This window comes from Herpailurus yagouaroundi, unplaced genomic scaffold, assembly GCF_014898765.1.
Source record: "Herpailurus yagouaroundi ecotype Mexico unplaced genomic scaffold, PumYag 196, whole genome shotgun sequence".
Classification (NCBI taxonomy): Eukaryota; Metazoa; Chordata; class Mammalia; order Carnivora; family Felidae; genus Herpailurus; species Herpailurus yagouaroundi.
The window spans coordinates 6237271-6249159 of NW_024412427.1; the positions used below are offsets into that span (position 1 = coordinate 6237271).

Genomic DNA, 11889 nt, shown 5'->3' on the forward strand with positions numbered 1-11889 from the left:
TCTGGCATTGCCGTTATTATTCTTTGTCTTCTTGGCAACTTACGTTCATTGCACGATCTTGAAATTCCCGATAAGTAAGGGGAACCGTTCTGGGACACTGGGACTTAGAGCAAAATCCACGGTGTGGGGACTCGGGCTTCCTCATGGCTTTTGCATCTGTGTGCAAACAAGCTGAACTGGTCAGGCTGTTTAAAGCTGGTGAATCAGAGGCACCTGTGAGATAATCTTTTGTTGCTTAAATCCTTGGAGGGGCACAGCCAACACATTTGGCTGGCTGCTTCCTGCGGTTGGACCTGCCTGTGTCTGGGCTGCGAAGAGTAAGCAAAAGAGAATGACGGTCTTTCATCATTGTATTAGCAAAGAATCCTGAAATCGGATTCATGTGGCCTGGGGATGCCGGGGAGTCGCAGAAGACACTTGGGGAAGGCGCTTCATTTTCATATCTGTGATAATGCGACTCGCCCCAGCATGTCGTGGCAAAGCTCCAGTGAGGCGAAGCACCTTGTCAACGCTGGAGAACCACGCAGGTTTGACAGGTGGCTGCGGCTACAGTTGCCTGTTTTGTTTTCTCCTTTGGTCTTTTCCTGTGAAGGTGAGATTTGGCCATGCTCTCACTGGGTGTTCATCCTCCTGCACCCGGGGCTCATCGCCGGGGTCCCTGAGTCTGACTCGGCAAGAAATGATTGAACGTCGACACTGCCAGGTACAGGGTGTTCTGGGTTCCCATCCTTGGGGACTGAACGATCCGGGACAGCTCAGGATGTGTGAATTTTCCCCAAAGATGGGAGAATGTATTCGTTCGATTAATAGATTAATCTGTTCATGGAACAATCTTTTGTTGAGCCTCTTATGAACTGGGTCCTGTGTCAGGCACCAGTGACTGAAAGCGCACAGGGTAAGGTTCCCTTCCTGCAAAGTTGCCAAACTCTTTGTGCGCTGTGCCTACAAATCCCTTGTGGGCTCAGTCTCACATTCAGAGTTCAGGACGCTCCCTGTCCTCACTCCCAGGGGATTCTGGCCAGGCAGCAGGAGTTGAAAGCTGCATTTTGAACAAGTCCCTGGGTGGCGGAGAACAATTGGAAATACTGCACTGGGGAATCCATGTGCTGTAAGACGCGCACACACACACACACACACACACACACACACACAGACACGACTAAATCAGTGTGGGAGAGCCAGAAAACGTTTGTCCGAGGTGGAAATCAGCTGTTCAGGCAAAACCTGCTTCCTGCCTCCACCTGACTTCCTGGGCCCTTCCTGCCCTCGGTCGTGATTTCTTGCCCTCAGCAGTGAAACAGCCATAGCCGGCCTCTTCACAGCCCTGAAGTTCCATTATAAAATATGCACATTTTTATACAGAAAAAGACAGGGAAATATTTTGTGCATTATACCGTAAGTTTGTCCCCCTTATCGCTAAATCTTTTTGGAAAGAAAACCACCTTGGGTCGCAGTGTTTCACGCTCTTTGGCACACTACCCTTTGTGTAACTGATTTGTTTATTTTTTATTAGTTTTGGATACAACGTCAGCAGTGGCTATGTAGTGAACCTTTACTCGGTGACTGCATGAAGCGCATTCCATGCATTATCTCAATTAATCTTTGCAGCCAATCTATAAATTGAGTGTTGTTGTTTCCCCCATTTTACAGAGGATACAACTGAAACTTGTAGAGCTAGCCTCTGGCCCAAGGTGGCCCATTCACTGATGGCATTTCCAAATTTCTATGCTTGCTTTTTTAGTGTTTCTTTATTTTTGAGAGAGAGAGAGAGAGAGAGAGACAGAGCGTGTGCAGGGGAGGGTCAGCGAAAGAGGGAGACACAGAATCCGAAGCAGGCTCCAGGCTCCGAGCTATCAGCACAGAGCCCGACGTGGGGCTCGAACCCACGAACCATGCGATCATGACCTGGGCCGAAGTCAGACGTTGAACTGACTGAGCCACCCAGGCGCCCCTGCAAATTTCTATTCTTCTAAATGGCACCAAAATGCCCATTGTGGGACAGAAACCTTTGGCCATGTGCTTGATTATTTCTTTATAACTGATTTCCCAAAGCAGGGATATTTGGGCGATTCTGTGCCTCATCCGGACAGACCTTCTTCCCTGACCTTTCCTTCTCTCTCAGTCGCCCTCACTGCCCCAGGAGCCCAGGGCTTTAGTGCTGTGCCTTTACTTCCCTGCTTTCCTGGGACTACCTCCCTGTCACAGATAGAGGGCTGTGAGTCAGGGCTCCTGGGACCCCCTTTCTTGGCCACCAATGTCTCCTCACGTCTCTGTGGGCAGTGACAAGTAAAGGCCAATAAAATCAGATCGGGGTGATGCTGTGACAAGGTGTCAGCACCTATGGTTGTCCCTGGATTGTGACAGGCAACTGGGCAAGCTTTCTCCACGACCCCTGGGTGACGAGTGACAAACAGCATCCATCACGAGTACGGCTGGACTGAAAGCAGAAGGAGACTGCTGAAGGCAGCTGTGAGGAAGTCCCCCAGGCCTCCTGCCACCGTGAGCCCCTGGGACACCGCCAGCGGGAGACCTTCACAGGCCAGCAGCAGGAGGGGAGGTGCCGGTAAGCGGGGAGTTAATAGCACGTGCTCTCTCCCTCCCGCAGGACAGGCCGAGGGTATTCGGAGGTTTGAGGGTCCCCAGCTTTTGGAGGTTCCATCCTGCATCATCAAAAACATTTCAAAACGCACTCACATCTCAAATTAAGCATGTAAATTGAGCTGCATTCAGTAGTCGCCATTTGGAGTATTTTGCAGGCATTTCGTGAACATTTATTTGTTGTCATTTTTTTTGTACTGATCCGTTGGAGCCATATTTTGCAAAGTCCTAATATTTTTGGAGGCCCTTGAGTAATTCCATGAGCACTGAGTTTGTAACGCCCCTGTGGGTAAAACAACCCTACCCTCTCAAGGACTCCAAGAAAGAGACCCTCCAGCTTATTTGTGACCTACGTGCAAACCTGTCCTCTACTCAGCCCCAGACTCCCCTGGCACCTTCCTCCTTCGTGTTTCAGTAGCACCCAGCTTCCATTGGCGCATAGGGACGATCTATGCTTGGTTGCTGTCATATCTGTCTCCTATGTTGGAACTGGAACCGGGACTCTCTCTCGTGCCTGAACGCCCAGTGGCTTCTCAGGGATGCCAAGTGGGACATAACAGGACCTCAACACATGCCTGTCAAATGCATGGAAGAAAGGGTGGTGGCTGGAGCTGCGAGGCATGTTTCTGGATCTGGCTTCTCAAAATGCGATCCCTGGTTCCAGAGTGGCAGCCGCAGCTAGCATTAGCTAGAAGTGCAGGTTCTCAGGGTCCTACGCTAGAGTCAGAGTCAGGAACTCTGGACCGGGGTTACCTCCAGGGGATACCAATGCACTCTGAAGACGGAAAGCCATGCTCTGTATCAGGGCTTCTCCAAATGAGCACCCAAGGGTGTCTTAAATTGCAGATTCTGATTCAATATATTTGGGATGGGACTGAGATTCTGCATTTCTTTTTTTTTTTAATGTTTATTTATTTTTGAGAGAGAGAGAGAGAGAGAGAGAGAGAGAGAGAACCGGGGAGGGGCAGGGAGGGGGAGACACAGAATCCGAAGCAGACTCCAGGCTCCCTCCGAGCCATCGGCACACAGCCTGACGCGGGGCTCGAACTCACGAACCGTGAGATCATGACCTGAGCTGAAGTTGGACGCTTAGCCGACTGAGCCGCCCCGGTGCCCCTGAGATTGTGCATTTCTAACAAGCTCCCAGATGATGCCGGTACTGGGTGCATGGACTGCAGTTTGAGTAGCAAGGCTCTAGACTATCCCAGTCCAAGGTCCAGCTTACTCATTGCCAGGCAAAGAGAAGGAAATCTATACTTGGTAAGTGACATCAATTCTCTGAGCCTCAGTTTCCTTATATGTGACAGGGGGACAATGATGCTTCCTTCACAAGCTTATGATTACGGATAAATGAAATAATACGCAAGACACAGTGTTGGGACATTGTGGACGCTTGGTAAATACTTCTTTTCCCTCGATCCTTTCCATACAACTCCTTATCATTTCTTTTTCTCTCTAATTCAGGCATTAAAGCTCTTAAACACAAAGGCTGTGCTTTTATCCTTCTGAAGCCAGCCAGCGAAGGTAGTTATTTGAATGACTGATGTTAAGCGATGAGAAAAACCTTTAAAATCTCCAATTTTTCTTACGATCGTTTAGGATCTGACAAACAGGATTAAAAAGGATGGGGTGAATTCACAAGGGGTAGGAGTCAGGACTGGAAGGAAGGAGGTTCTTTTGGTTGAGGCTCAGGGAAGAAGAGCTAAGAGAACACCCACGTGGCTCCGAGCCAACGGGCATTTACTGAGCACCGACTGCATGCACTGTGCCCGGCCCTTGGGATCACAGCCTCACTGGGATGCTGGAGAGGAATGGAATGCGGGGGCCCCGAAGCATTTTTCCTAATTGTGATCATTTGTCTTCGTGTAAGACGCAGACCCTCATTTGGACTTGGCTGGGGATTGTGTGGGCAGAGGAGGTATGGGTGTGGGGGGAGGCAGTCAGCATGAAATTAATTCTCTGCCTCTCCCCTCTGGAATGTCAATAATGTGCTGAGGACAGTGGGGGAGTGCGGTCGGCTGCCAGCACCCCCAGCCCCCCAACCTGGGCTCAGAGCCTCTGAGCCCTCCTGGCCGTTCGGGGGCTCCTAGGTCCCCAGGCTTGTGGCACACTGCTTCTCCCGTCCCGGAGAGCCAATCCACCATCCAGCAAGGGGAATCCTGACCGCCCATTGCTAGAATTTCCCTTTCTCCCAGGATGTTGGGTGGGGACATCAACAGAAGTTGGCTCCAGGTGGCAACAGTTTGGCGGGTGCGGGGGCCGGGAACCCAGCCGCCCTGCTCGAGGCTCCCGACAGTCTCACCCTGTTGTGCCGTCTTGCTCTGGCTCAGCTGCCCTCACGGGGTCTGCAGCCAGCCACCGAACTGGCCCGGGCAGCTGTGCCCCACGTTACCACGCATCAGAACGCTCTGGAACTGCATTAAAATATTTCACATCGAGATTAGGCTCACAATTACACGAAGTTATGTTTATACAGGCTTGTGGCAGGAAAAGGGCTTTAACGTGTTCCAAAATGTCTCATTTTATAGGTGGGCGACCGCAGCACAGGGAGCCCCGGGGGACTCACCGGACGTCCCACGGCCAGGCGGGCCAGGTGGGCAGTGCCCGGCTGGCACCACCTCTCAGGCTAGTGCCTTTGACCCCGGGGGCGGGCACAGCCAGCTCCAGCTGTTCGCACTGCTTGCCCGGTGGTAAGCATGGGCTGTCAAATTCCAGCTCTGCAGACACACGATGGCAGGTGCTCGCCTGCTGGTGATGCCCCGAGAGGTGGAGCACTGCCCACCTGTGTGGAGGACAGCGTGCAATCCTCTGGCCCGGGAGGCTCTGACTGAGCCAGCAGGTTAGTGAGAGAGCTGATCACAGAGGGGGAGAAACTCCTGGCATGGCGGGAACCAAGGGATTTTTGTGGGAGGGAGACGACAAGGTGGGGACACAGAGGGCTGTTCCCATTCTGTTTTGTGTCTACAGTTGGTGAGACGGTGAGGGCTCCTTCAAATGTCCATATGCTAATAAGTACCACAGCACGTATGTACACACATATATTTGTCTGCATAGTTTTTCTATTCGAAAAGTAACATGCTTGTTGTAAATAGCTTGGAAGTACAGAAATGAGAAAAGGCAACTTCCCATGTTTTCGACATAAAGGGACGAAGATTATTAACCACACAGGTACATTCCCATGTTTTCCTATGTATTGTTTTACCCAGGTGGGTTCATAGTGAGTCTAACCTTTTATATCTTGCTTGTTTCACTTACCAGGTGCGTTTTCCATGTTATTACACATTCTTTCTTTTCTTTTTAAAAAATGTTTGTTCATTTTTGAGAGAAGGAGCATGAGCAGGGGAGGGGTGGAGAGAGAGGGGGACAGAGGATCTGAAGCAGGCCCTGCGCCGAGATCAGAGAGCCTGATGCGGGGGCTCGAACTCACGAACCGTGAGATCGTGACCTGAGCCAAAGTCGGACGCTCAACCGACGGAGCCTCCCAGGCGCCGCCCCCCCCACCATGTTATTATAAATTCTTTATCAACTCCCCCCCTTTTGGATGCATAGCAGTTCACCATCGCTTGTGCCTCTTTTCAACGATTATCGGACATTTGAATTGTTTCCACATTTTCCACACGATAACCCGGAAGTAAAAATTACCTCTCTACCCATAGATTTTATAGACACATAGCTAATAGTTGTGACATCCCTTAATAGCTAATAAAGATCAGAATGATATCAGGTTGTTTTTTTTTTTTCAGAGAGATACCGAGGAATGGAGAACACCTCGATCAAAGCTTGACCAAGCTCCTAACGTGCTGCCAAATTATATTTTAAAAGGAGGGTTCCAATTGTCCATCCCGCCAGCCCTGTTTGAGAGGTACCTGAGTAGCTACAGAGAGCTACTGGGGCAGCGGAGGGTCGGCTCAGAGATCAGAGTGTTTGTTTTAATTTTATTAATTTTATCTATCGATCGATCGATCAATTTATTTATTTATTTATTTTTGATATAATTTATTTATTTTGATATAATTTGATATTATTGTCAAGTTGACTAACATACAGTGTAAACGGTGAACTCTTGGTTTTAGGGGTAGATGCCCATGACTCATCGCTTAGAGTGCCTGCACCACAACACTCCCGACGTACCAACGGCACGGCCCAACACGAGCCATTTAACCCCCACGGGCCTTAGTTTTCTCGTTTTCCAAACGGAGATGCCATAGCGGCCTGGGATGAGCACTGGGGGTTGCATGGAAGCGATGACCCACGAGGACCTACCCGGCAAACCAACAGCATGCTTTACACACTGTATGTTAGCCAATTTGACAATAAATTGCATTAAAAACATAAAAGTGTAGTTACATAGCAGGTTTCCTTTTAAAGGATTAATCTATTTTGTTTACGTAGACTGTTTTGGGTTAAATTGCGTCTTAATCTGGCTTTGCATTCTATAATAACGTGCTTTCTTTCCTAGGGGACTTGCCGCACGCTGGTTAGCTGTAGTTCCCCGTTTACCTGGGTATTTTGTTACACGATGACAGTGTTCATCTGGCACATTTTAAGACAATGTGAGTTTAAGTCCAATATGAATCAGCTTCATGCCTCAGTAAAATACGTATGTATTTTGTATAAATAAGACCCATACAAAAAAAAAAAAAAAAAAAAGAATTAACGAATGATGACATGCGGCATGCTCCGAATGGTGTTCACAGACAGCCCTAACCCCAGCAGCAGGTCCTAATGGTAATGATAACCACCAGGGTCCCAAGGACCCAAGCCCTTGGTTCACGCTCCCGGCAGACGCGGGGAGGCAGGGCTGACCCTGCGCTCAGATGGAGTCAGAGCACATGCCCTCTCCTCATACGTTGTGCTGAACAAATTCTTATAATTTAATCATGACTTTTAATGTTTGAAATGGTGGCTTTTACATTTTACCGAAGTGCCATTGCCAGCTGCTCTGTGTTAGACTCCCTGTTTATATTGCGATGCAAATTATTCCTGGTGGAGAGTTTACAAACTGCACTTCCATTATTAATAGGGTTATGATTTTCCCCATTCCACTCTTATCTCTATCGTTTGTGTGATACATAATTCATACTCACTACCCTTCGCCGGTCTCAGTGCCAGGGCACAATGGTCTCTCTCTCTCTCTTTTCCTGGAGACAGGAATTGGGATGCAGTGAGAGTAGATGACCATGTGCCTAGCATCTGGCTCTCTAAGGTGTTTTCTGAAAGGACGCACATAGAGGAGAAACAGAAGCACCGGACCGTCTGCGGTCAAGGCTTGAGTTCCAATTCTATCTAAGCTGTGAATCCAAGGCAGACACGTGGGGGGCTTCCTGGGCCCTAAAACAGAATCGATCCTTAAAAGGCAAGGGGTATCTTGGTCGAGGATGGGTCACATCATTGGCAGGAGGGCTGGGTTGGCAGGGGAGGGGTCAGCTTAGTGGGCTCAGCTGGCTCGTGTGGTCTGAGTGTTCCCAGAAAAGTCACGGCCCCCGTCCTTACCCCATCCTCACCGAGTGCCCCTCTCTGCAGGTGGGCAGGTGTCCAGCTCTTTACATACCCACCTTGACAGCTTGAAAATAGACCCCAAGGCTAAGTCCTGTCAGAAAATCCCAGGGTGGGGTTAGACAGCCATCTGTCTCAGGACTGGGCCTCGTTCTACATGCTTGAGCTTAGGGACCGAAGGTGGGCAGACCCTTCCTCCTCACGAAGCTCACGGGCTTGGCTGGGGAGCAGGTGCTGGAGGCTCAGGAAGGTTCTCAGAAGAAACTGATCTGAGGAAGCCACAGGCTGGGGGCCGCTTAGCCCCCAGAACACACGCAGCTGGGGACACGGGGCAACTGTCCTCGTGAACTGCTCTGCAGGCTTTCCCAGCTTGGTGGCAGTCACAGGCCCCTTGCCTCCATCTGAGTGGAAATGTGTTCTCTGCTCTAAATTCTGCCCTCTTCCTTAGATGGGAGGGTCCCGACCACCTGCACCTTCTCTTGGGGGGATGTTCTTTCTCACCTCTCGGTCCCCTTAGCACTGATCCTGTCTGTGTCCTCGATCATCCCCACGCCATGACTCTCAAGAGGCTCTTTCCCTGGCAGCCGTTTTTCCTCGGTGGATGGTGCCCCCTGCCCCTGGCATTGCAATTCCTACAGGAAAAGCTTCTTCTTGTCTCTCAGGCCTGAGTGCACCTCCCCTGGGTGGTTTGCAGGGTCCTGCAATGTCATCAACATGGCTTCCCTGCTGATGGCCAGCCACGAGGGCCCCGGGGGACAGGCCGGGTGAGAGTGCTCGTTCTTTCCCTGAGCACCCTCATCGGTGCCCGGGAGCTGGGGGCGGTCTCGGTTCCCCTATCAGAGAGTCTCCATTCCCACAGTCAGGGGCTGACAGGCAGCGTCGTGACTTTTCCAACTGCGAGTCCTTGTCTTGGTGACTGGCGGGGCCGGGTCCCCTGGGTGGGGCCACAGACAGCCCCTCGGAGGCCTCCCTGGGCTTTTGTACCCCCAGGAGGCTGCCTCATTCCCTGAGGCTGGAGCAACCACCTGACCTGAGAGAGCCCGAATGCTCTTTCTGGAACCCCTGGCGGGACACTCTGTGGGTCTGTTTCCTCACCACATCCCTGGCAGTGACAGGAACGTTTCAAGTCCCTGCCGGGCACATATCCCCACTTCCCGGCAGGCTCTGAACCCCACCCTCTCCTCGAATCTCTGTGGTCCCTCCTCCCCCAGCTCCTCCCTCAAGCACAGACACACACGCATGAAGGTGCCCACGGCCACACTCACGGGAACGCACGTAGACGTTACAGAACCAGATCCTCAGAAGTCCAGGCAAAGGCACACAGAGGCACAAATGCCCACAAACCTACATGTGAGCGCACACACCCGTGCGTGTGTGTACAAGCACGCAGAGGCACACGCGAACATATGTACACGTGAGCGGACACAGCCGTCCACAGGGGCAAACACAGGCCTCGCTCTCTTCCAGGAACCCCTGCTTCTTCCTGCACGTGCTGGGGTGCGTGGAAAGCCACGGTCACATAATCAGACCCGCTCGCCACTCCGAGGCCCTGAGTTACACACTGAATCAGGAAGCGCTTTCCTGTTTGAGTTTCTTTTCTTCTGGCAAAAGGGAGATACTTATTTCCAAGAAGCGGAGCCAGGGGGGGTTCGCTGAGCCCGCACGGCTGCGGCTTGGGCACATTCTAGCATCTGATTCTCTCCCGGTGTTCAGTTTACACAGCTCCTGTTTCTCCGGGGCCCTAAGAGGCACCGCCTCTGTGAGCCACCAGAGTGAGGCAAGCAGAAGACAGTTGCACACTAAAAAAAAAATTTTTTTTAATGTTTATTTTTGAGAGAGACACAGAGAGAGAGAGAGAGCAGGGGAGGGCAGGGAGAGAGAGAGAGAGAGAGAGAGGGACAGAGGATCCAAAGTGGGCCCTGTGCTGACAGCAGAGAGCCTGATATGGGGCTCGAACCCACCAACTGTGAGATCATGACCTGAGCTGAAGCTGGACACTTAACTGACTGAGCCACCCAGATGCCCCGAGAGTTGCACATTCTAAAGTTTCTATTTATCAGACGTTGACATTACCCCGTTGGCCGTTGCCAAGGATCTTGGAGATGACCTTTGCTAGCCTCTTCTCTGGTGTCTTGATTCTTAGCTCCAGGAGCTGAGGTCTCCTGCGACCTTCCGGAGAAGTTATTTTGGGCTAGGGACTCAGCTTCACAGGAATTAACCCCCTCAAGGACAGGGGATTTTTAAAAAAGTTTATTTATTTATTTTGAGAGAGAGCAAGAGAATGCATGAGCAGGGGAGTGGGAGAGAGAGAGAGAGAGAGAGAGAGAGACAGGGAGAGAGAGAGAGAGAATCCCAGCGCCAGAGCCTGATGCAGGCTCAAACTTACCAACCATGAGGTCATGACTTGAGCCGAAATCAAGAGTTGGACACTCAACTAACTGAGCCACCAGGCACCCCACATTTTTTTTTTTTTTTTTGCCTGTTTTGTTTGCGGCTGTCTCCTTAGCACTTGGAACAGTGCCAGGAACACAGTAGAGGCTTAATGAATATTTGTTTCATGAATTATCTAATGTGACACAACAACCCTTTAAGTTAAGTATTGTTTTTCTCATTTTATAAATTTCTCCTTTTCCAAACAGAGGCCTCTGGTGGAGCCAACCCCAAACCTGCAGTTAGAAAGCGAGCCAGAAATTGAAGCCAGGTCGCTGGCCCCACGGTGCAGGCTTCTGTACCATTAGGAGGTTGGCCTTGCTGGTCTCGGGATCCTGCACTTTGAGAACTGAGAAGTCTTCGGTTTATGCCACGGTCCCTTTAAGGTTGATGAAGAGAGAGCCCAACTTACGGAAACTGAGTCCCATAATCTGGGTAACTGGGTCACTCCTCTGGTGACTCCACTGGCTTTTGGGGTTTCCCCATTTGTCTTGCCAAGTCTGGCTTGTCTGTACCCAGAGCAGCATGAGACCACAGGTGACAGTTTCTCAGAGTGACAGAAACATACCTGAACCAAGCCCAGAAGTGTGCCTGCACTGGGCCCGCCGGGAAAGTCTCATCCTTGGGATGGTTGGGTGATGATCGAGATTGTTTGTTTGTTTGTTTGATTGATTCATTCGTTCATTCATTCAGCACGTATTTATTGACGGCCTCATGTTGTGGTCCTGTGTCTGACTCTGAGGGAACCGAGTTGAATTGGATGTACTTGTTTCTCTCCCGGGGCTCACAGTCTGGGCCCCAGGAATTCTACCTCAGAAAATCTGGGAGGGGCAGTCCAAGAATATGGGCCATCCCCCAGGCGATTCTGGGACAAGTGGTCTGGGTGGAGGGTGACAGCCTCCAGAAGATCTGGACCAAGAAGTCAGAGAAACTGTCATGGGGACAATACTACACTTTAAAGGCTCTTCGGGGCGCCTGGGTGGCGCAGTCGGTTGAGCGTCCGACTTCAGCCAGGTCACGATCTCGCGGTCCGGGAGTTCGAGCCCCGCGTCGGGTTCTGGGCTGATGGCTCAGAGCCTGGAGCCTGTTTCCGATTCTGTGTCTCCCTCTCTCTCTGCCCCTCCCCCGTTCATGCTCTGTCTCTCTCTGTCCCAAAAATAAATAAACATTGAAAAAAAATTAAAAAAAAAAAATAAAGGCTCTACAAGGCTGTCAACAAGAAGGAAGAGAAAATACTAAAACGAGTTTGTTGTAAAAGTAACCAAATGATGAGGAAATAAACGAAGCACAACATGAAAATGACTCACTCCGGATAACTAACCACTGTCCTTAGTTGAGTATGTGACCTTTCAGAACTTTTTTTTA

The 11889-nt window shown here is 50.7% G+C and overlaps 1 long non-coding RNA gene across 1 annotated transcript; it reads left to right on the plus strand.

Annotated features, from left to right (window-relative positions):
* The first annotated feature begins 282 nt into the window (after positions 1 to 282).
* On the plus strand, positions 283 to 11465 carry LOC121012196 (uncharacterized). Its single transcript, XR_005782010.1, has 3 exons — positions 283 to 703; positions 6342 to 6460; positions 10734 to 11465. It is a non-coding gene; the product is annotated as an uncharacterized LOC121012196 (long non-coding RNA).
* Positions 11466 to 11889: the final 424 nt, after the last annotated feature.